General features: G+C 36.8%; 1 long non-coding RNA gene across 2 annotated transcripts in view; it reads left to right on the top strand.

Moving 5' to 3' along the window:
• LOC102497394 (uncharacterized) overlaps nucleotides 1-25,244 on the top strand; it is a 211,185-nt gene that overhangs the window by 69,837 nt on the left and 116,104 nt on the right. For both annotated transcript variants that reach the window (XR_001370484.1, XR_334790.1), the window contains one exon: nucleotides 18,784-19,017. This is a non-coding gene — a long non-coding RNA (uncharacterized LOC102497394). The remainder of the gene's footprint in view (nucleotides 1-18,783; nucleotides 19,018-25,244) is intronic.

The raw sequence follows: 25,244 nt of genomic DNA, 5'->3' as shown, positions 1-25,244 counted from the left end.
AATAATAATAATAACAATGTCTTCCCTCACAGTTCTGGTCATAAGTCTAAAATTAAGTTACTGTATCAGCAGGGCAACACTCTCTCCAAGAAACACTAGGAAAAATGTCTGTTTCTGGCATCTTTCAACTTCCTGTAGCTACCAACACTCTTTGGCAAGTGCTGTGTCACACCAATCTCTGCCTTCATTTTCTCATGGATTTGGCCTGTATGTCACTATGTCTTTCCTCTTGTCTGTCTCAAAACTTCCTCTGCTTTCTTTTTTATAAGGATGCTGGTTGTTGGATTTAGGGCTTGTTCATATAATTTGAGATGATATCTTTATCTCAAGATTCTTAACTTAATTACATGTAAAGAACTTTTCATATAAGACAGTATTCAAAGATGTTCGCAATTTAGAATGTGGACATATATCTTGGATGTCATCATTCTATACAGTATTCAAGTCTGAAAGTAACTAACAATCACTTCTAAGTCAGAAAGGTTATCAGCCTGAGCCCAGAGGTAGGGGACGGGGTCAGCAGACCATGTATCACACTATACCCTTGTATTCTTTCATGGCTTGCTGCAATCAGCAGTTACTTTGGGGCTCAAAGCACAAAAGTGCTAGAGAATATCATGGTATGCCAACGCAATTTCCACATGACCTGAACGTCACCCCTCTATTTCCTAGTTATGTAGGGCTAAGGCATTTTACAGAAAATCCACATTGTAGAAGAAAGATTATTTCAGAAGAAGCCATAAATAAAATATAAATAAATGAAAAACTCTGCTCTAGTTCTAACATTTTAAGTTCCTATCTATTTTAGAATTTATAGAAAAGTAATACTATGTTTTAGTTACTGCAAAAAACTGACAACCTTGCATTTTACCAATAATTTAACTGAAATTTGAGTGCATATATATAGTAGGAAAAAGTGATGTTTATCAGATGGTACTGAAATATCTGAGTCTAAAATAAATCCTATTCTTAATAAAAACAGTATCGGAATCATGAAAATAGGATTATAAAACAGAAATGTGTTGATCATAGTTTGCCTAATATATCTCTCAAGAGTATCATCAAGATGCAGTTTAATGATGTTGTAATTTTTAAGGTTCACCATGAGTTCCTAACCTTTAAGCCTTTCTAGCTTGTTTTATTTTTTTTTTTTTAATTTTAAAATTTTTACTCTTAGACTATTTTTGCTAACTTGAGCAATCTGGAGCATACTGAGCTGTAGTATTTCCATTAATACCTTTTGTTGACTCAGGCTGAGACAGAATCAGATCCACTGCATGTCTCTGGGGACTGAGGAGGAAATCCTTTCATATTTTATTTCTGTCAGGTATTCTTTTAGAGAGAATATAAAATACCTTACAGGTTAGGAATTATATTTAGAAGAGTCTCTGAAGAATTTGATTACCTTATTGAAACCCTGCACTGGTTTCAGTGAAATCATCTTGAGATACACAAATACTTTATAGATCGTGTCTTATTTTGGAGGAAAAATACAGATATTTTGAGATAAGACCACAGAAGAATGACATGGCCTGATACTTGCTTCAACAAATGGAAAATAAATTTTTTTTTTATTTTCCTTATTAAAAAACTATTAAGTTAAATTCAGAATTTCTTTCAGTAGCATAATTGTGTTAAATCATGCTCTGTGCTTATAAAAATGAAGATATTTCTAGCACAAGACAGATACCATCCTTAGATTCATAAGAAGATGCATGCTTGCACAGATGCTGTAAACACATCCCCTTTCAGAAGTCACACTGGGCTTGCTTTTGAGAGGGTATATTAGTATTTACTTTATTATTAAAATTATTTAATTTATTTTAGTCCTAACAGAGAGCATGTATGAGCCCATAAGTGAGAGAGAGAGACAGAGAGAGGGAGAGAAACATACTTTACAGGATCTTATCATGTCACGGTCCCCTTCTCTTAGCTCTCTAGCTAACTGGGATCTTCAGTACATATACACATGCTCCACATGTTTCAGATCCAAAAGGCTAGGGGACCAAACCCATAGTCAGCCGTGTGAATTCCAGCACTGCAGTTCTGTTAAGTTATAGGTGGTTACAGAGGCTAGACCTTAATCTTTTACTTTTACTGATACGTTGTAATGATTTATTTTATCATTTCATTTTATTTCCCTAATTTGTTTTTGGTTTATGCCATAGGACTCATGTACTTGTCAGAGAGAAAGAGAGGGAAAGTGAGAAATCCCCCCCCCCCAAGGAGGATGGCATATCACAATCTCTTCTCCTCCATTCTCCTCTAGGGGTTTTGGGCATGCATCCACACATTCCCAGCATGATTTTCAAGCAGCTGGGCCCGGCACTTGAACTACCATTGGCCATGTGGCAATCCAATGCCTGTAATACCATGTCTACCTGCTGGTCCCTCATTTCTTTAATTCATTTTAAATTTCCAGAGGGTGTATGCGCTCTCCAGAGAAAGACAGAGAGAAAGGGAGAGAGCATCCCTCAGTAGGGCATTGTTTTCTTGTAATCCCTTCTCCTTCATTTCTCCATTTGTGGGGATTTGGGCCATGCATACACACACACCCAGTTTGTTTTTCAAGACACCAGTTCTAGGACCCCTACTGTAGTCAGCCTTGTGGAATCTGGCTCTCTTACCCAGGAAGTAGGTTATAGAGCTGGCCCTGTTTTATAATGTTAAGAATAGGAATGTTCAGATGCATACCATAAACTCTAGAGAAGAGAGGGAACTTTGCTGGCAGTTTCTACCATTTATCCCCATTTGTTTTGCTGCTTTTCTCAATCTTAAATCCTTAATTAATTCCATTTCTATTTCCGTTTACTCATTCATTTGGTGATTTCCAAGAAACATTATAATGTATGTTTAAGAATCTCTCTTGGGACCAGCAAATGGTATAATGGTTATGTCGTTGGACTTCCACAAGGGCGACTGTGGTTTGAATCTTAAACCCAGAGGCTTGAAACACACTTGGTGTGTGTGCGTATGTGCCCCCCCAAAAAAAAAAATTAAAAAAGAATCTTTCCCCCAACAAATAAGTAAGTGACTCTCTCCCATGTATATTTTTAGCAATTTCTTGATTATTATATTTATGACTTTCAAATTAAATCAATAAATCCTATGGCTATTATTAAACAGTGCTCTACAAGATATTTTATTATTAACTCTGTGGACAAGGTGCATAAGGTATATTTCCCCTGATGCTGTGCACAGTCAGAGGGCACCGAACAAAAATAATTTATTGGGCCAGCAGGTGGTTAAGGCAGCTAAATTGGCACATGGTCAATCATGGTTCAAGTCCCAGACCTGGCGACTTGCTTCCTCACCTTGTCTCTCTCTGTCTCTCTCTCTCTCTCTGTCTCTCTCACTTTCTGATGAATGCACATGCCCTGTAGCAAAAATAATAAATAAAATAAAATAAATAATTCTTTAAAAAATAAAAAAAAATTAAAGAAAACATAGACACCTCTTTACACAATCTATAATCTTAAACATTTGCTTTCATAATTAAAATCTTTCAGATCTCAGAAAAACATTGCTACATGTCTTGGCATATGCTATTGAAACAGAAGTCTAGTATATGCTAGTCCTTTGAAGATTTGTGGGTTTTATCTCTGCTAATGTTTGAGACTGACAGACCACTTTCAAGTAAAGAGAAAATTTGAAAGGAAAAGGCACTTATAAATAAAGGAAACAACAATATTCAAATCTTTCCTTTCAGTTAATATGACTACATTAGATTCTTACATAATAACGTTCTGTTGCCCAGCCATGTTAGTGTCCCTTTTCCTTATATTTCCTTGTGTTCTTGTTTGGAATTTTTAAGGTACTCAGAATTAAGCACTCTTGCTCAAAGTTGTTTTTCTTTTTATTTAAATTTTATGTATTATTATTATTATTACTTTTTAATTTGCTAAAGGGCACACATGCCCACCAGAGATAGAGAGGAAGAGAGAGAGGGAAGGTGAGAAAGTAACCTATGCAATACTGGATTCTAACCAGTCAGCCATGTGAGAGTCTAGTGCCTTAACCACCACACCACCTGCTGGGCCCCCAAGTTTTACACATAATGAAGAATACTTTTCAATACTTAACCACTCATATTACTTTTAAATTTGAATAAATCCAAGTTTATATGTAATATACATAAAGCATTATGCCAATAATTTAGTGAGTAACTGAATGGACATTGATTAATAGACATGCCAATAATTGCCTTTTTAAATTTTTTTTAAAGAATTATTTTTTTATTTAATCCCATTTATTATTATTATTCTAAAATTTGACCAGCAACAGACAATGAGAGAGAGAGAAAGGGAAAGTGAGAAAGCAAACCGCCAGGTTCAGGACTTGAACCATGGTCAACCATGTGAGAATTCAGCACCCCAGCCATTACGCCACCCACCTCCACTAATAGTTGTCTTTTTATAGAAATATAAATTTTATTGCTTTAAAGTACAAATGTCATAAAATTAAATATTTTTTGTTTTTACTTTTTTAGAGAGAGATTTTTGCTATAGGGCAAGTGTGCTCACCAGAAAGACAGAGAGAGACAGAGAGACAGAAAGCAAGAAATTACCCCCCAGAGGGGATGGTCACGCCGCAATCCCTTCTCCTCCATTCTCCTCTTGGGATCTTGGGCAAGCACGCACACATACCTAGTGAGTTTCAAGCCACGAGGTCCGGGACTCCAACCACGGTCAACCACATGGGAGTCCAGCAAGATAACCATTAAACTATCTGCTGGTCCCATAAAAGGACATTTTAATGGGCTGGCCTCAAAGTGCAATGGTTGAGTGCTATGCATAGACAGCCAGATTTCACATGACTGATCATGGTTCAAATACCAGCCCTAGTGGCTTGAAAAATATACCAAGCATGTGTGCTGTGCCCCAAATCCTGACAGGGAGGAAGAATGGAGGTAAAAGGATTGTGGCATGACCATATCTCACTGGGGAGTGCTTTCTCTCTCTTTCTCACACGAGGTTATGCCACATACCCTCTTGAAATTAAAAAACAAGAATGAAAAGAATCATCTTTACATAATTCAAAGCTTTGATATTTTAATTTAATATCTTGAAAGTTTTAGAGTTTAAATATATATAAAGATAATTTTAAAAAGTTATATTTATGTATTTCTTCCATGGCCAAGCAGGTCAGAGAGAGACATGCAGAGACTCCCAATGGGGTTTTGAGATCACCATTCAGCCCCAGCTTCAGCCCACTCCAGATCATGGGCACATGTGTACCTGTGTTCTCAGAGAGGTCACCAGGCACAAACCTGGAATCTTCCCTTGTGGATCAGATTACCAGCAGCCAGTTTTACCTCTGGACCACTGTGAACCACTGTCTAGCCCCTCAAAATAGTTTTAGTTAAAAAAATAAACTCTTACATCTACTTTCAATTACTTTTTTTTTTACCCTTTAACAATTTTTTTAACGAATTATTTTATTTGACTTTATATTTATTTATGTATTTATTTAAATTTGAACAGAGAAGAACAGAGAGAGAGAGAGAGAGGGAAAGTGAGAAAGCAAGCCGCCAGGTTCAGGACTCACACTGTGGTCGGCCATGTGGCAGTCCAGCACCCTTAACCATCATGCCACCTGCCAGCCCCTTTCAATGACTTGAAAGACAATTACATTTGTCTTTGATAAATTACTTCAGTCTTATAAAAATGAAAGTTTGATACATACACACACACACACACACACATATAGTTAATAGGTACAAGGGTAGAACATATATCTTACAGTATGTTGGTATTATTTGTAGTTTTAAATTTTGAGACTGAGGTATAAGGACCTCCATTTGTACTCATCTTGGGTCCTGTTCATGTCACAGGTAGGCCATATTTACTCTTTTAGGAGTCTGTAATTCAGTTGAGCGAGAAGATACACAAAACTGATCCACGCAAGCATCAGTGAACGGTCCTGCTGGCAGGTTTGCAAATGCAACATATGCAATGATGAAAAACTAGACTGAGGAAAATGTACTTCATTAGTGCATTTCTTGTATTATAAAAATAAACGAATACTAATTGTGAAAAAGCAGACAAACAAGGAAAGGAATAAAGTTTTTAAAATAAAAATATCCTCAAATTCTCACCTTGAAAATACTGTCAATATTTTAGATGCATAGTTTAAGTCTTATTTAGTTGTGATTATCCTCTATATTCAAAGTCTCAAATTATTGGCTTTTGTCTGTCTGTCTCTCTCTCTGGCTAGTGCACACGCCTTAAGGCAAAACTTTGAAAAAAGAAGAAAAGTCAATCAAGTTTGAGTATAAAGAATAACTTAAGAACTGAGTTCAAGATGGAGATGGCAGATGAGTTTGTTAGCACTCAATATATCTCTTTTTCAACATTTACATGAAATTGCAAAAAGAAGATTGTCCAAAATAAGAATGCATTTGGCCATGCCCACAGGTAGGCCTGCAAGAATGTACTCACTTGCTTTGAAATGACAAGCCAAAGCAATCCTGGATACTGACCAGATGATCTAGTGTCCTGATCTAAAATAATAACAATATAGTACACTATCAATGCTACCTAACATTTAAAATGCACATTTTGTAAGAAAACGAGTATATGATCAAAAGTGCAAAAGTATTCTGATAAGCTCTTGGAAATCCAACACTAGAATAGATCGTAAAACAGCCATGCCATATCTAAAAAAAAAGGGAAAAAAATGACCTGTAAGTATTGTTTTCTTTTCCTTACTTTAAAAAAAGTTTTTCTTTACTTCTTAAGAAAGACAGGGATCCATGACAGAATGCAGCCTTCTGAGAAGCCAGAACCCCCTGAGAGTACTCGTGGCCACAGTGACGCCCTCAGGTAAACCCGGGATCCACACCTCCAACCTTCCTATATGGTTTCAGGTTACCACAGTGCCACCTTAACATCTGTCCACAGCAGCTAGGCCTAGTCTTGTTTTCTATTTATGAAAGGAAAAAAAAAATCACTTTGAATAATGTAAATTAAAAATGTTTAAAATTGTCTCTAATATTAAGTCATACAATCAAATTTGAAAACTATCTTTAAAATAAACTATTATATATATCTATGTGTTTATACACTGAATCACTAAGAACGACTAAAAATACATCATGGATTCTGAGACTGAAGAGGGTATTAAAAGGGGGCTACATGACAGATACAATCATATCGTGACTTACTATTATTTCTCAATGAAAATAAAAGCAACACAATGGGTCAGGTAATTCGATATGAGTTTCAATTAGCAAGAAAAGCATTAATTAAATGTGTTGGCTAATAAAATGCTCTTAGCTACCATAACTTTGCAAGAGGTGAATTAGACAAAACAAAACTTTTGTTTAATAATTCACTGAGTCTAGATCTCCACTGTGCAGGTTAGATATTATTAGCAAGTGTCTGAAGATGAAAGCGCTATTTCAAGTTTTAAGCTTTTACAATACAGGAAAAGGATTCCATTTGCACTCTTGATGAAGGATGTGTGCTCAAGAGGTATTTCCTGGTACAGGAAAAAGAAACAGCTGCAAGTAATACTGTAGGATTAAACCTTCTACTTGAGGTCACAGAATTGATTTCTGACTCTAGAATTAGAAATCTACTTTTCCATAGAATAATTTCTATAGGACTTATTTCTTTATTTAAAGAATTATTTATTTAATTTTATTTATTCATTCATTTATTTTCAGACAGAGAGAGGGAAAGTGAGAAAGCAAACCACCAGGTCTGGGACTCGAACTATGGTTGGCCATGTGGGAGTGTCCAGCGCTTTAACCATCTCACCACCTGATAGTCCTCTGTAGAATTGATTTTTTATTCATACAGAATAGAAATTTCTGTTAACCCAGTAGTAATACAGCTTTTTATTCATTCTCAATTAGTTATTATCTGTCTTCTGAGTTTGTTTTTTTTTTTGAGAGCATAGGTCCAATGTATTTTTCTTTTTCTTTCAAGAATAATAATGCCATTATTATTAGTGCCATTTTTTTTCCTAACTCATACATATCTGAGGATGTTATTCAGTTTTCCGCATGAATGGGAAGTAAGTTCATGGTTGTACAATTTATCATTTTTAAGTTTCTTCTAAAATCGTATCACATTACTTCATTGTCTTCTGCATAGCACAGGTCTGAAACCATCCAATTATTTATTCCTTCTTCTACCTGGATCCCTTTTAAATATTAAAATTTATGCTTACGAATTAAGAAATTGCCAGGCTATACACAGCATCTGTCTCTTCATAGATGTTTTTTTCCTTACAGTACAATATTCATTTGGCTCTACATCCTCAGCATCCTCCATTCCCTGTTAAACTAAATATATGTGTATATACATATATTTTTTTTTGGGGGGGGGAGAGGTTTTCGCTATAGGGCACGCGCACTCGCCTGACACAGAGAGACATAGAGTCAGAAAGCAAGAAATCACCCCCCAGGGTTGATGGTCACGCCGCAATCCCTTCTCCTCCATTCTCCTCTCGGGATCTTGGGCACACATGCACATGCGCCCGGCGTGAGATTTAAGCCACCGGGTCCAGGACGTGAACCACGGTTGACTATGTGGGAGTCCAGAGACATAGCCATTACGCTAACTGCTGGTTCCCTGTATAGATATTTTTAATGATTCATTTATGATGTAGATTATTGCTTCTGTTCCAGTTCATCATTCAGTTCCTACTTGGAGACTTTTCCTTAGAAACATCTATAGGTTTATTATTTTCTATTACCTACCATTAATATCTATCATTCATTCCTTAACTGTTTTTATGTTGGCTTTTCTCTTTTGTATGTGGGCAGAGTCACTCACGTTGCTGTGTGGAGGGCGATGACAGTGTGGAAGGCGATGACAGTACAGACTGACAGTATGCTGATGGAAGAGTACTTGGTCTTCCATTTGCCGGGAACACCGCCAGCCTTTTGCTTGTTCCCATGAACTCTGTAGATTTTGACTGAAGTGTTACCTACTCAAATGTAAGAACTTTCCTGGCTCAACTCTCTCAAGTTCCAACCTTCTTACCATTTCCACATTACCTATTGCTTTTCTTTGCTCTCTATTTTTTTAGCACATTATATGTTTTAGTTATTACATGCCCTATGGCACCAACATTTTACTTGATGGGGGCAAATTTTTTATGTCTTTTTTTGGTCTCTATTTTGTATCTTTTATTATTTTATTTATTTATTTATTGAAGCTCATTTACTTCTTTTTTTGAAGAGAGAGAGAGAGAGACAGACAAATATACAGGGACCCACAGCACGGTCCTACCATGATCATCTCCTCAGTCCTCATGGCCACGAGGGCATGTCCAAAATGACAGGGGTCTGAGCTCTCCCATTCAGCCCCAGCATCGCACATAGCTCCCCACTGTCTTCACTGCTGCTGTTGAGCCATCGTATCTAATCCTTAAGTCTATTTTTTCTTTTTATCTCTTTCGATTGACAGATGTGTGTCATCAATGAGTATAAGCAGGATGAATGAAATCGTTAGGAAAGGTTCTGTGTGATGACTGTCACGAATGGGGACTAATGATAAGAAACTCATTGACTTTGAAACTTACTTTATACCAGCCATTTCATTTTTGCTCTCATTTGTGCTTGTGAAATTTTCATAACAATCCACTGAGATTCACACTATTACCATTTTTTTAAAATATCCATCTAGGGAATATCCAGAGTTCTCATACCTACTTGGGAAGTCGAACTGGAAACTCTGGTATTACAGAATTCATTCATGACAAATGAAAGCTTACTAGAATGAACGCTTCAGAAGTGTTCTGAAGACTAGGAGTATGCTAAGTAGACGGGATAAAACTGGCATTTTAAGTAAAGAGAAGGAATGCAAAGCAGAAGTCTAAAATATCAAGGAATATAAATCTGGTGTTTAAAATAATCTTTAAATATTCAAACTTTTAAATATCTTTCTCCTACAATTGGTCATGACTTGGATTTATTTTAGGTCAGAACATTGAGTAGGTGGAAAATGAACAATTAAGGGCTGGTCTTTGAGAAAAATGGAATCTACCTAATAGAACTGGCTGTAGGTAAGCTTTCTTTGAATTAACCGAAGTAATGAGTAGAGACTGCCCATGTGTAATGCATGATGTTATTGAGCACTAGAAGTATTATATTTAAGATACTTATGAGTGGCCAGCAGATGGCAAAGCAGTTACATCGCTAGACTCCCACATAGCTTACCGCTGTCTGAGTCCTGGACCCAGTGGCTTCAAATTCATGCCGGGCACAAATGTGTGCATGTCCAAGATCCCAGGAGGAGAATGGAGGAAAATGGATTGTAGCATGGTCATCCCCCTGGAGGATGATTTCTCACTTTTTGTCTCTCTGTCTCTCTGACGAGTGCACATAACCTATAGTAAGTAAGTAAGTAAATAAATAAATAAATACAAAACACAAAAAAGAACCTCTCTCCCCTCCAAATTATTAAAATACTTATGATAGGAATTTTAAAAATAAGATTTGTTAATAACTGTCTAAAATAGAACTCTCTCATTAGTGGACAAGTGATGCACTTTAAGAGATGAATCCTTGTCCCTTGGCCACAAGAAATGCAAGTTCTTATTTTTTATAATGATTTATTTGATTTAATTTATGAATTTGCTTTAAGGTATGTGCTCACCAGAGAGAGAGAGAGAGACAGAGAGAGAGAAACAAAGTAAGAAAGCAACATGAACTATGTGCTGGCTATCTTCAAGTCCAGCATCTTAACCACCACCCTACCTGCTGGTCCTGGAAATGCAAGTTCATATGTGATCGTATCTTTATTTTCTTCCTCAATTCTTTCTGGAATCTGCTTTGCCTTCACCTCTATGTGCTTGCTGTCTGACTACAGGGATTGATTTTTAACTCCTTGGAACATGTTTACATTTTTTTCCCCCTTCTTTAAGACTTAGGTCCCAATTTATACTATCTCAATTCCCTGTGGTAGATTTCTAAACTGGTCACTTCTCTCTCACTGTCAGTTTCAAAAGGAAAACCAAACAATTTATACAGTAGTATAAACATTCCTCAATATATATTTTGTAAAGATTTTAAAGCTACTTTAAAGCTACTTCAAAAATAGTCATAAAATAAACATTAACTTCTTTTAACAGAATGAGGATGTCAAATATCTATTTTTTTACTTTCTTTTCATTGATCAGATGTTTCATAATTACCCATTGCTCTCTCTAGTGTTTGTTATGTTGTGTATAAGGCTTTACTTATTATCTTACTCAATTTGCTCCATTTAGAGTTACTGGAGTCTAAGGAGATTGTTTTTTTACTACCTCATAAATTGTCAGTAGAGAATGTGGAACTTCTGTTCTTGATCCAGCATATTTCTGTACTAAGCCATATGATCTCATCCTGGGTGTAGGATGTTTAGTGGTTGTATCATTTTTAGAGTGGTTGCTTTCTCTTGATTTTCAATGGTTTTAGTCATTTTCTAAGGAAACTGGGTGGAGTTTTCTAACTGATAAAATGGCAATTATCCATGGTCTTAATTTAGCTGGATGTCACAGGACTAGACTTACATTGGCAAATATTTAATCATATGTCAGCCTCTTGTTGGTGACTTTGAGTTAATCAATATCCAATCATGCATTTATGCCATCTGTATTCAGTGCAGCTTTAAGCACGGGACTGATTCTATTTAGATTGCCTTGGAATCTATCCTGCTCTGCAATCCTCTCATCACTATTGTGTTTCTTATTACTGTAGTTTTCTGAATTCTTTTGTCTTCCTTTCAATGTCTTCTTCAATATTGATTAAGATGACTTTAAAAAAGTTTGATTATATCCACAAAGCCAAAACGCTAGTTGTACAGATGTAAATCATCAATTAAGATTTAGGACTATGGGAATGAAAAGAAAACTGTAGAGATCTTTCAGTTTCAGAAATATCAAAATCTGGGCATTCTTAAAATTCTCTGAGGGGGCACTGTGAGGTCAAAATTACTTTCTTAAGAATATAAATATGTTATTTCATTTTTTTTACATTTATCCCCATATGAGTATACAGTGGAGTTTTTCAGAGGTTACCTGACTGGATACCAAAAATGTGAGACTCCAGCAGCTTCTACTGAGCCAATAAAAAATTTATAAAAATGTAAAATAATGCCATGCATCTCAGTAATATTTTTTGTTATAGAAAAGCATAATTTTGATTTTTTTCTTAGGAATAACATTTTTATGTTAACATGAAATTAATATTTATATTATGAAAAAATGAATTAATAGACACATTTTTAATTTTTTTCAGCATTCACTTCTGTTTCATTAGAAGTTATCACCCCCTTTAATCCCTAAGTTTGAGTTTTGATTTTAACATCTATAAGCTGTACAACTTAAGGCAAGTGAACCAGCCATGCTAAGTCTCTGTCTAAATAGAATGCTAAAATAGTACCAAATAGGCATAAAATAAATGCTGTTTATTATTATTAAGATTCAGGATATTGAACCAGCAGGTAGTGTGGAAGGTAAGACACTGGATTTCACATACCTGCAATTCAAGTCCCCAACCTGGTGGCTTGAAAATGACGTCAAGTATGTGTGTGTGCATGACTAAGATCCCAAGGGGAAATTGAAGATGGGATTGTAGTGTGGCCATCCCCCCTGGAGGGAGGATGATTTCTCACTCTCACTATCTCTTTTTCTCTCTTTCTCTGGCAAGCACACACACCCTATAGCAAAACAACAACAAAAAGATTTGTAATATTTATATTGAATTTCCTTTTTAAATTTTTGAAAGTATTTTTCTTTATTTTATTGTCAGAGGGTGCCAGTGTTTGTCAGAGAGAGAGAGAGAGAGAGAGAGAGAGGGAGAACCCCTTACAGGGACATAGTCATGGCACAATCCCATTTTTCTCTATTTTACATCCCCTTAGGACTTTGGGCACACGTGCACAGGCACCCAACATGTTTTTTTAAGCCCCTAGGTTCGGGTTTTGAATTGTGATTGACCATGTGAGATCTGGGGTTCCTAAACCACTGAGGTAAAAATCCAGTTTCAAATATTTTTAAGCAATAAATAGTATTTTAGCTAATTGCTGTTAGCATTCAATTGCTTATATATGCCCCATACATGATTTGGAGAATCAGAACTCCAGGTATTTGTTAATTTTTCCACTTTTTCTGTACCCAGAAATGGCAGTGGTTTATTTTGTAACTCTCCATGTTCTAAATTTGGATCCAGAATTACGAAAAAATTCATGTCTATGACTATACTAAAGAAAATATTCCTAGTACAGAAATAGTCCTAGTACAGATGATCTACTCAGTTGAAAAACAGCTTGTGGATAAGAAAAGTGGTAAAGTAGAGGTTCATTGCATAAAATATTTAAGATACCTCTCCATAGTTTCTTCACAAATTTCCCTTTTTCATGTTCTCTGAAGACATCAAATTACAAAGTCTCAATTAGACGTGATTACCTTAAATGACTGTAACTTATCTGACTCCGAATATTTTTTTTAGAAAGCTTTTTTTTTTTTTTTGCTATAGAGAACATGCACTTGCCAGAGAGACAGAGAGAGAGAGACAGAAAGTGAGAAAAGTGAGAAATCACCCCCAGGGGCAATGGCCACGCCTGCAATCCCTTCTCCTCCATTTTCCTCTTGGGATCTTGGGCACACATCCGCATGCACCCTGGTGTGAGTTTAAGCCAACAGATCTGGGACTTGAACTGCAGAAGACTACATGGGAGTTGAACGACATAGCCATCATGCCAACTGCTGGTCCCAGTGAATCTTTTTTTTTTTTTTTAAAGAGGGAAATATATCTTGATGTGACAACTTATAGCAACTAATCACAGTTTACAAAGCAATTAGAACATGGCCTCTATTCAAAATCTAGAATTCTAAATATAGTATTCATCAAAATTCCTCCCAATAAAAAGATTGGGAACAAAGAAAAATACACCACAGTTTTTGTGTGGAGATGATTCCTTGCCTGAGTTTTATCTTTTGTACTCTAGCTGTTTTATTTATTTTTTCTTTTTTCTTTTTTTTTTTTATTAGAGAATTTTCAACACACCAGGTCTAGAACTCACCATGGTCAGCCATGTGGGAATCCAGTGCCTTAACCACTATGCCACCTGCTGGCCCTGAAATCCATGCAGTTTTTAAAAAATAATATGTATTTCCTATTAACTTTTTGAAGAATTCTCATATGGCTATGGTACATTTATTTATTTATTTACTAAATACACACATGCAGCGATCCATTATTGATCTATCATTTATCTATACTTACATAGCTAATCTCTCTATCTCTCTATGTATCTACCTACCTACTTATATTTTTTTCTTTATTTGCCATCCTGTGCATTATTACTTTCATTGTCATAAAAATGTACCAAAATGATCTTTTTTCTTAGAAATACAACCAAATTGATTTTTTTCTCAGAACTACTCTATGTACTTAATAACAGAAAGTAGGAAATGAAACCAAAGAGTGGCCGATGTCGAGGGATTATTTAGTCATAGTTAATATGATCAAACTGCAACATATAGATCTAAATTATGAACATTAATGTGTGAATTTTAAAGCAAAAAATAAATGTTTTCTTTCTGTCCACCACATAGTGATGCCTGACTGAAATACAACAGCAGTCAGCTGGCCTTACATAATAGTGGGATTGTTTATGGAAAGAGGATATAAGAAACTTATTTAAGTGGACCCCAAAATGACGAACTTCTGTCAGAACACAAGATAGTTTTTAAAAGGCAGCATCTTTCTAAAATCCCTTTTAATCTCTAAAATAAAGGAAATGAGCCAGTGATTTCTGAGGTCCCTTCTTATCATAGCATTCTGTGAAAGCATGAAATCTGACTCCTAATGAAGGATAATCCTGTTCTGAATCAGGCCAAAGAGATTTACTGATACAAAATATGAGAAAGCCCCATTAATCAGCCGAATGAAGGAGCCTATGACTGGTTTATGGCTTGCGTGTGTTTGTTTTGTTGTTGTTGTTTTTCCAGAATCACTAAAGCAAAGTAGAACTGCATATCAGTTGAAATAATTATGCTAAAATAATATTGTCAACACGTGAAAACTATGCTTTTTTAGTAAGTGAATTTAAATGTTCAATTGCACATTTAAGTAAGACATGATTTTGTTTATACTTATGAAATATTGTTTTAAATATAATCCATTCTAGAAAAAAGTAGTTCATTCTATTTTTTTTTTTCATATCTCATAGAATGAATTAGGGGATTTGATGCAGTTAAGTGGGGCTTGATAATGTAAATTAACTGTAGTGACATTTCTTTATCAGGAAACTCGTTTTTTTAGCCAGTTCACCATTTTTACCCCCAGCGGGTGAGTGTGCATACCAGAGAGAGAAAGTGCACTCTTAATGAAGCGTGACCAGGCTGCAATCCGTCTCCCTTCTCTTCCTTCCCAGCAAGACTTAGAGCACCCATGTTTTTCAAGTCGCCAAGGCCAAGATTTGAACCCACAGTCAGCCATGTGGGAACCTGCCTCTCTGAACCATTGAGCTATGAGGCTGGCCCCAGCTGACACAATTTTCTAAAAGTCAACCCAAACTTTCCCCAAATATGGAAAATTGTCCTTAAGCAACTTCAAATTCTTGCCCCCCCAACACACACACACACAGGATCTTCAAAATATTGAGCAAAATTATATATTATAGAAAATAGTAAATAGATTTCAAAATTCTATTATGTCAAATAAACATGTACTTTAAATTTATTTCCCAAGACCTTTCGTAGTGTACCTTTTTGTATGTATCTGTGTGGTATGTGTGTATATCTATATATACATATATAAATACCTCCACCTATCTGTCTATATAACCTAGGACTCATTTCTCATTTACTTTGATGAAATGACTTGAAATCTGTAAAGTCCTCAGTTATAAGTGAAGGGCTGATGTGAAGTCAAAAAGGAAAAAAGTGGGTAGAGTTAGATTACTCTTTTTTTTTTTTTGAGAGGTTTTTGCTATAGGGCGCATGTGCTCTCCAGAAAGACAGAGACAGACAGAAAGATAGAAAGCGAGAAATCACCCCCCTAGGGGATGGCCACACCACAATCCCTTCTCCTCCATTCTCCTCTCAGTCTCTTGGGCATGTACACACATGCGACCAGCGTGAGTTTAAGCCACCAGGTCCAGTACTTGAACCGCGATCGACTACATGGGAGTTCAGCGACTACATAGCCATTACGCTAACTGCTGGTCCCCGAATAAGATGATTATTACAAGCAAGATAAAATGATAGGAACAGGAAGAGAGGTGTCAGCTGCTAAGATTCCATGAGATGAGAATAACTGTAAAAACATAAGACCAAAAATGAACTGAAATCACTTAGCACAAGAAAATCATGGTGGCACACCTTAATGCCAATAAGGAATATTTTTACTGTCTCAGTATAATAATTATGACTCATGTAATGCTATGCTATTTAAGAAACCAATGAAGTTTATAATAGTTTCTAAAAGCTTTCCTCAAAGAGTGCCAAATAAACGTAGCTTTAATTCTCATTTATGTGTATATTTTTCTGTTTTCAGTACCAGAAGATATACACACTCGCCAGAGACATAGAGTGAGAGAGAATGCACCTCCCCAAAGGGCATGGCCATGCTGCAATCCTTTCTCCTCCATTTCTCCAACCCATTAGTATTTTAGGGCAAACATGTGTATCTGGTGTGTTTTTCAAGCCATTGGGATTTGACTCCCTACACACAGGACTTACTGTTGTGTTACAGGCTGGCCCTAGCTTTAATTCTTAAGTAGATATATTCTAACTGTCTGAAAAATACACTTTTGTAAAACTAGCTCATTTCTTTGTAACAAATCCCAAATAAAGCTTATAGTGTCTTTGAAGTGTTACCTTTATGCTTTCAGTAGAAGCATCCATTATTTTACAAAGTCAGGTGAAGTTTAAGGTTTTGCTTTTATGTTTAAATTTTATTTATTTATTTATTTATTTTAGCCAGAGACCAGAGGATTTTAAAATTCTGAGAATATGCCTTCAGCTGTTATTTGTTTTCTGATCTGAAAGGTCATGTTAAAAGCCCTGCTGTCTGTAACTCTGCGAGGTCATAGCTACTATAGGTTTGCAATTCGTGAGTGACATCTATTGGGCCAGTGACAATTATTAGACAACAAGGAATAATGCAATATAAAAAAGTTCACTGTAATTACAGATTTTTGTATAGATTCTAAATGGGAAATATTTTAAAAAATATTTAATATATAAAGCATTCTATTTGATGCTCTTTTTTTTTTTATGTAAAGAATTATTTGGAATAGACTTTGGTGATAAGAAGAGGCAAGGCACTTTTATGTAAAGTTTTGTGGAGATGACTGGTAGACCCAGAGTTCTTTTCTTTGATGATACCAAAACTTAAATCTGTTTGGAACTTGCAGATGGTGTAATGGTTATGTTGCTGGACTCCCATGTAGTCAACCGCAGTTTGAGTCCCGGACTCAACAGCTTAAAATTTTACCAGGTGCATGTGCATGTGTGTTCGAAATCCCAAGAAGAGAATGGAGGAAAAGGGACTGTAGTGTGGCCATCCCCCTTGCCCCGGGGTGATTTCTTGCTTTCTGTTTTTCTGTCTCTCTGGTGAGAGCCCTATAGGAAAAATCTCTCTCTCTCTCTCAAAAAGAAAGAAAGAACAAAAGAAAGAAAGAAAAATTTAAATCTGGTGCAGACACCAGTAAATGGCAGCTAGATGAAGTCTCAGAGTCAAGGAATGGAGTTAAAGGTGGGCTATAGAATAGACAGGCTTGAGTAATGAACCGTAACAGAAAAGGTAAATGAGAAAAGTTTCTGAGGAATTTCCAAGGTGGCATGTAGACACACGGTCATTCGCTCCTCTTCTTGTGCCTGTTACTATTCTCTCCCCCGCTGCCTCGTGTCTCTTCCTCCTCCTCTCAACTACCCGCCCTTTCCTAAGCAGCCTCTGGTATCTACGCTTGCTGTTTTTGCTTTCATATTTTCCAGTCTTTACGTTTCTGCCATAAAGAGCAGACATTCAGTACATGCTGAGCAAAGATATACGAAGTCTGTCTTTCATCGTCTGATTGGCTTCACTTGGCGTTAAATCTTCTATGTTCGACCACGTTTTCTCAAACAATGAGATCCACTTTTACAGTTAGGATAGCCTGGCTCCTCAAGCACCATGTCCTGTAGCTGAATGATTTCCCCCAGCTATGTGATAGTATGTACAGTGTAACAAATACCAGCTATTGTACGAATATTACTTGACTAGAATTTCTCAGATTTCTGTGCTCTTTGTCCCCAGTACAGTGTCATAGTGCAGTGGTGAAGTGTTGGAGAGGATGCAGATTCTACATGGCTGACCACGGTTCAATGTCAGGTGTGCACATGCATGCCCAGGATCAGGAGGGAATGATTTCTTTCTTTTTTTTTTTTTTTTTTAGAGGTTTTTGCTATAGGGCACTTGTGCTCACCAGACAGACAGAGAGAGACAGAGAGACAGAAAAGGAGAAATCACCCCCTAGGGGGGATGGCCACACCACAATCCCTTCTCCTTCATTCTCCTCTTGGGATCTTGGGCACACATGCATACGCGCCCAGCATTGAGTTTTAAGCCACCGGGTCTGGGATGCAAACCATGGTCGACTACGTGGGATTCCAGTGACATAGCCATTACGGTAACTGCTGGTCCCAGGAGGGGATGATTTCTAAGACAATATTTGTTTCCTATAGATTTAAAGATACATTTATGCATCTTCTCATCTGTTAGAGATTTGGAAAATATCATCACTCTTTTGGCTTCTGAATTGGGAAAACAGAATTTTTTTTTTCTCTTTCACACAGATGTACATCCTTTACATTGAAATCCACCAGATTTTTCTTATAGCAGATATTTCCCCCACCCAATCTTGGCACGGAAGAAAATGAAGTTGTCTACATACAACCACCAATACAGAGGTCATAGCAATGAACCGAAACTTAATGGCCTTTTTTTATTAAATGGAGAGTCTTGGAATTGGTTTGAAATGTTCCTGTCATTGTGATCTGGAATGCCAGCTTCAAGAAAACACAAGCAATGTAAGTATAAAGGACTTACTAAAAATAGTACGCCGACATCCGTGTAAACAGATCTAAACCAATCCTACCTCACATAAAAACCATCAAAGTGTTCTAAGATCTAAAGCAGACAGTATTACAAGTAGAATCCTCATGTATTTAATCTATGTTAGTAATAATTATAGGAAAGAAAGCATACTGAACATTGCCCTAAATATTACTGTAGTTCTTTTTGCTCGAAAAAGTATTTTATAAAAGCAGTCATTTCTGTATTTTCGCCTTTCATGTTTTGTTTTCCTTCCTCATTTGTGATTTCTTTAAAAGTCCTTTTCTCAATAAGAAACTCACTTAAATCTAATAGTGATAAAATTAATAGAGAAACAAGGTCATATTTTAAAAATGTTAATAGGAGAAAAATAATAGAAATGTTTACATATTCAGAATGTTAGAGTTACATTTTAAAACAAGAGGTTTCTATAAAAAGAAATAATCAGAAGACCTTAAGAAGTTATAAATTGGGACCAGCAGATGGCATAATGGCTATGTCTCTGGACTCTCATATCGTCTGTTGCAATTCGAGTCCGGACTTGGTGGTTTAAACTCATGCTGGGCATGGGTGCATGCATGCCCAAGATTCCGAGAGAATGGGGGAGAAGGGATTGTGGTATGGCCATCCCCCCCTAGGGGGTGATTTCTCGCTTTCTACCTCTCTGCCTCTCTCTGTCTTTCTGGTGAGTACACGCACCATAAAACAAAAATCTCTCCAAAAAGAAAAACAAAGTTATAAATTAAGGTCAGCAGGTACCATGTTGATTAAAGTGCTGGATCCCACATGGTCAGTTATGGTTTGAGTTCGGGATCCGGCAACCAGAATATTATACCTGAATGGTATTCATGCATTTCCAAAATCCAGAGAAGAGAATGGAGAAGTGACTGTAGTGTGACCATCCATCCCTTGAGGGGGAAGATGATTTCTGACCTTCCCTCTAACCATCTCTCCAGTGAGTGCACACATCGTATGGCAAAAACATAAAAGGAAAGTAAATAAATAAAAATAAAAGGTTTTTTTTGTTTGTTTGAAGAGGTTTTTTATATAGGACACATACACTCGCCAGGAAGACAGAGAGAGACAGAGAGACAGGAAGGGAGAAATCACCTTCCCAGGGGGATGGCCATACCGCAATCCCTTCTCCTCCATTCTCCTCTTGGGATTTTGGGCACGCATGTACGTGCGCCTGGCATGAGTTTAAGCCACCGGGCCTGGGACTCAAACTGCGGTTGATTACATGAGAGTTCAGCGATATAGCCATTACACCAACTGCTGGTCCCAAAATAAAAGTTTTAAATTGGCCCAACCACTATGGCTCAGCATTAACGCAAGAGACTTGCAATGCAGGAAGCAATATGGCTGACCCCAGTTCAGATATGCAGGTTGGCCCGAAAACACTCCTTTTATTCTAAAACAGGAAAAAAAAAAAAATTAAATAGGCTTGTATGAAAGAGAAAATAAAGTTCAAGTTACAGACTATTTAGAATGAAACTATTTTGATACTACTGGTAATCAATACTGAGAGAATAAGGCTTAAGCAGGGTTTTAAAAGAAAATTGTAGGAAACCAGCAGTTAGCGTAATGGCTATGTCGCTGGACTCCCACGTAGTCGACCGCGGTTCGTGTCCCGGACCCGGTGGCTTAAAACTCACGCCGGGCACGTGTGCGTGCGTGCCCAAGATCCCGAGAGGAGAATGGAGGAGAAGGGATTGTGGCGTGACCATCTCCCCTGGGGGTGATTTCTCGCTTTCTGTCTCTATGTCTCTCTCTGTCTGTCTGGCGAGCGCACGTGCCCTACAGTGAAAATCTCTCTCAAAAAAAAAAAATTGTTATTTTTTAAATAATTCACTATAGAAGATGAGACTAAAATCATGTGATCCAAAAACCAACAATAACAACAAATCTAGAACAAGAAGAATGAATTAAACCACAGAAAGTTGACCAATTGGTATGAAGAAATTTGTTTTCTTATACGTAATGAAAGAAAACATTGTAATGTTTTTAAAAGGGGGAGCATTTTTCAATACTAATAGAAACTATAAAATTATTAAATTATAGCCGTAGATGCAAGACCTTTAGAAAGAAAACACTGCTCTTTTCTGGTAGTCATAATTAAAGACTCCTATAAATGGAGAAAATATCTGAAGAAAAGAATGAATTTTGTGTGGCTGTGGTGGTGGACCCTGTGATGCACCATCCAGATTCTTCTTCCAAGAAAGAGCTGTTTCTGTAACTACTAGAAGTTCTGTGTACAGAAAGCCTTCCACTATCACCCCCCTGAGAAATGTCCTCAGTTAAAGAAAGGTGCCTGTCACAGGGCCATATCCCTTCCCTAGCTCTTCACATTCAGTGACTAATTGATGAAGTTATTGTGTTGTGTGTTTTTTTTTTTTTTTTTTGCTTCATTTTTCCCATAAGGCATGTGCACTTACTGGAAAGAGACAACGAGAGAGACAATGAGAAGGAAAGTGAGAAATCACCCCCAGGGGGAATGGCTATGCTGCAATCCCTTCTTCTTTATTCTCTTCCTGAGATTTTAGGCATGCACACTCAGGTGCCTGGTGTGATTTTTCAAGCCTCCAGGTCTGAGAATCAAACCTCTGTAGTCCACATGAGAGTCCAGGGCCTTATCTACCACACCACCTGCTGGCCCCATGTGGGGTCTAACCTAGCTTGAAACAACACTGACTTACATTCTAACTTGAGCGCTTCCAAGGAGTTCAGCTGAGGCCCTCACTGGATCCACAGGACTTCAACTTTTCCCTCGAATAACTACTGTTTACTTAGTTCCCCTCTACAAGGTTCTTTTAAATAAAAATTCTCTACGCTATCTTGGTGTCTACCTCTCTTTTCCAGTGAACCTAGTATGTGAGATTGATCTCTTCATCTTTTATTCATGTGAAGCATTTAACTTACTCAGTTTAACCTGTTGAGTAAAAGCAATTCCTTCTCCTCCATTTTCCTCTTGGAATCTTGGGCTTGCAAGTACACATGCCTGGCATGAGTTTTAAGCCACCAGGTCCAGGACTGGAACTGTGGTCAACAATATGGGAGTCCAGCAAGTTACCATTACCATTTCACCATCTGCTGGTCATCTTTTTTTTAATTGCCAAGGTGAATATGTTCACCAGAGACAGAGACACAGAGAAAGACAGAGAGAAGGAGAAAGCATTCCCCAGTGGGGTGTGGCCACATCACAATTCCTTCTTTTCCATGTCTCCACCCTGTCAGGACTTTGGGCATGCACCCACACGTGCCTGAGGTGTTTTTGCAAGTCACCGGACTCGGACTTGAAGGGTGTCGGCCACATGAAATACGGCTCCCTTAACTCCTAGGCTACGGAGCCAGCCCCAGCATACTATTGTAGTTTTAAGATTTATTTGGAAGGTTTATATGTCAAGCTTAAAAAAAAAAAAAATTATTGGGCTAGAGCATAGCACTGGGAACCAGATATTAAAATTCTCAAAAACAACCACAGTTGAAATAAGCACTAGCTTTTGTTGCTGTGGTCATTGAGTTCTCCCTTGGATTTCTAGCCTTTTGCTTTAAATCAGCACATCCTGTCACACCAGTTGTTTTTACCCTTTTTTAGTATAAATTATTAAAGTACAGTGGGAGTGAAGTACTATTTATGAGTACTCATTATGTGGAATGACACCACACTAAGAACTTTCAAGAATAATAGCTAACATTTGTTGAGTGTTGACTTATGATACTGTACTAAGCCCAAGATTCCAAGAGGAAAATGGAGGAGAAGGAATTGCGGTGTGGTTATCCTCCTGGGGGGTGATTTCTTGCTTTCTGTCTCTCTGTCTCTCTATCTCTACAGTGAGTGCATGCATCCTATAGCAAAAAAAAAAAAAAAAAAAAAAAACCCAAACTCTCAAAACCAAAAACTACCATCATCACATTTATTCTTCATAAAACCCTATGAAGGGGTTAGTAACAGCATTGTTTACTGATTATGAAATTGAGGACTTAATGTAGTTGACTTGAAAGTTAAAAAACTTTGAAATGTTTGAGTTGAAAGGTAAACTCAGAATGAAGGAGATTCTGCATGGGTCCATTTTCATCTTAACAGAAAAAGTACCTAGGTAGCATCTCGCTAAACTGACCATAGTATTATCTTTTGTTTTAATAGTGTGGCAGCTTTGAGCAGAATCCATCCCAGGAGTTATTTTTAGGTAGAAAAAAGACGATAACTGGTGACCATCTGAACATACCTTATGTTTCCTTCAGAAACAGAGCATTTCAGATGTCATGCTTCCATCCACTCTGCCTTCCCCTAGATCCCCATTTTTTATCCTTAGAGATTGTAAAATTAGAGTCATAACACAATAATCACTTATCACAAAATTACTTAGAATATCTTTATTTATAAACACTTGATAATCTTTTATTCTTGCTTATAGATACATATGTCATATGCTAAAAATATTGTAATTCTCAAGTAAAAAATGGTTATAGTTTTCATCGTTTAATTATATCCAGATATGGGTTATGGAGAATAATTGTGGTACTCCAATTTTTTTTTCCCTACTTCATTGGCATAGAATCCATATTTATCTATTTATTTTAAGAATTGTTTTATTGAAATGTATTTATTTATTCATTCATTTATTTTAATTTGCTCAGAGAGAGAGAGACAGAGTGAGAGAGAGAGAGAGAGAAAGTGAGAAAGCAAGCCACCAGGTCTGGGACTTGATCACAGTTGGCCATGTGGGAGTCCAGTGGACTTAACCACTATGTCACCTGCCAGCCCTTCCAAATTTATTTTTAAAAGGCTATTTTAGGGCCCCGCAGCTGGTGTGGTAGTTAAGACACTGGACTCCCACATGACTGATCATAGTTCAAGTCCTGTACTTGGCAGCTTGCTTTCTCACTTTCCCTCTCTCTTTGGTGAATTAAAAAAATAATAATAAGTAAAAGTTAAAGAAATAATTTTTTAAAAAGGCTGTCTTGTTTTATCTTTCCTTAATTTTTATTTTTCTTAGTTTTTGACTTAATAAGTTGCGAGGTCCCCATCCAACTCTTTCCTCCCTGTTTTCTGAGCATAAGCTAAAAAGATAGGTTCTATGCTTTGTAAAGAAAATGAGTTTTTACTGTTTTTTTTTTTTTCCAGTAACTATCCTTTTGAAATATTTATGAAACACTTGTATTTTGGCACATTCAATTTAAGCTCGGTCTTTCTAATTTTCACTTTGGTAGTAGTTTGTACAGGGTTTTCCATTTAGCTACTTGAAAGGACTTCAGAGTAGATGGGAAGTGATGAAATTGGAAAGTGAAGTGTTTAACCAAAATCCTCACATTCAATTACTCTTAATCTTAGTCCAGGAAAGCAGAACATTGATTTATTTCAGGAACATATACTTGTCAGAATAGATAGTAGGATAAATCTGAGTACACAATAAATATCAAAAAGAGGATGGTGGCTCTCTGCTGTTTTAGTGAATTAACAAATTTCTGACTTTCAAAAAGTAGCAATATAAATTGGCTTCTGCAATACTGTAGTTTTTCATTCCTGTAAATTATTCTTCATCTTTGATTCTTGACATTAATCACATGCATTTACTTTGCTTAATACTACAACAAGTTTTAACCATACCTTGAAATCATCTTTTGAAAAGTACTCTAACATGCTTAGTTTTACTTTGAAATCTGATTTTATTTTAAAGGTGATAAAACTGCAGTATATCTAAATAAGACACCGTCTAATTTGGGATGTGTTAAGTTATGGCCAATTACTGAATCGCTGTACTCGCACAATAATGAATGCCCTAACTCTTTCTAACTAAATAAGGCAAAAGCAACGGGTTATTCTGAATCTTCTGTTGCTCAATGCTCAATCTGTTGGCAAATTACATATTTACTGAAGATGTTATACAATAGTGAGCATATTGGTCTGGATTCTCTAGAAAAACTGAACCAATGGAAGAGAGAGAATGAGAAAGATACAGATTTATTATATAGGAATTGTCTCAGGAAACAATGGAAACTGAGAAGTACCAAAACCTGCCATCTGCTAACTTTTGAACCGGGAAAGCTTATGGGGGGCAATTTAGTCTGAACTCAGAGCCTGAGAAGCCTGAGAAACAGGGCAGCCAAACGTGTAAGCACCTGAGTGCAAAGGTTTGAGAATCTGGGAGCAGGTGAGCAATGGTGAAGTCTCTTTTCTAAATCTAAAGGCTCCAAATCCAGG

Source organism: Tupaia chinensis, unplaced genomic scaffold, assembly GCF_000334495.1.
Source record: "Tupaia chinensis unplaced genomic scaffold, TupChi_1.0 Scaffold000281_1, whole genome shotgun sequence".
In the NCBI taxonomy this organism is placed as follows: domain Eukaryota; kingdom Metazoa; phylum Chordata; class Mammalia; order Scandentia; family Tupaiidae; genus Tupaia; species Tupaia belangeri.
Note: the sequence above shows the minus strand (reverse complement) of the source record. Positions and strands in the feature narration are given on the sequence as shown.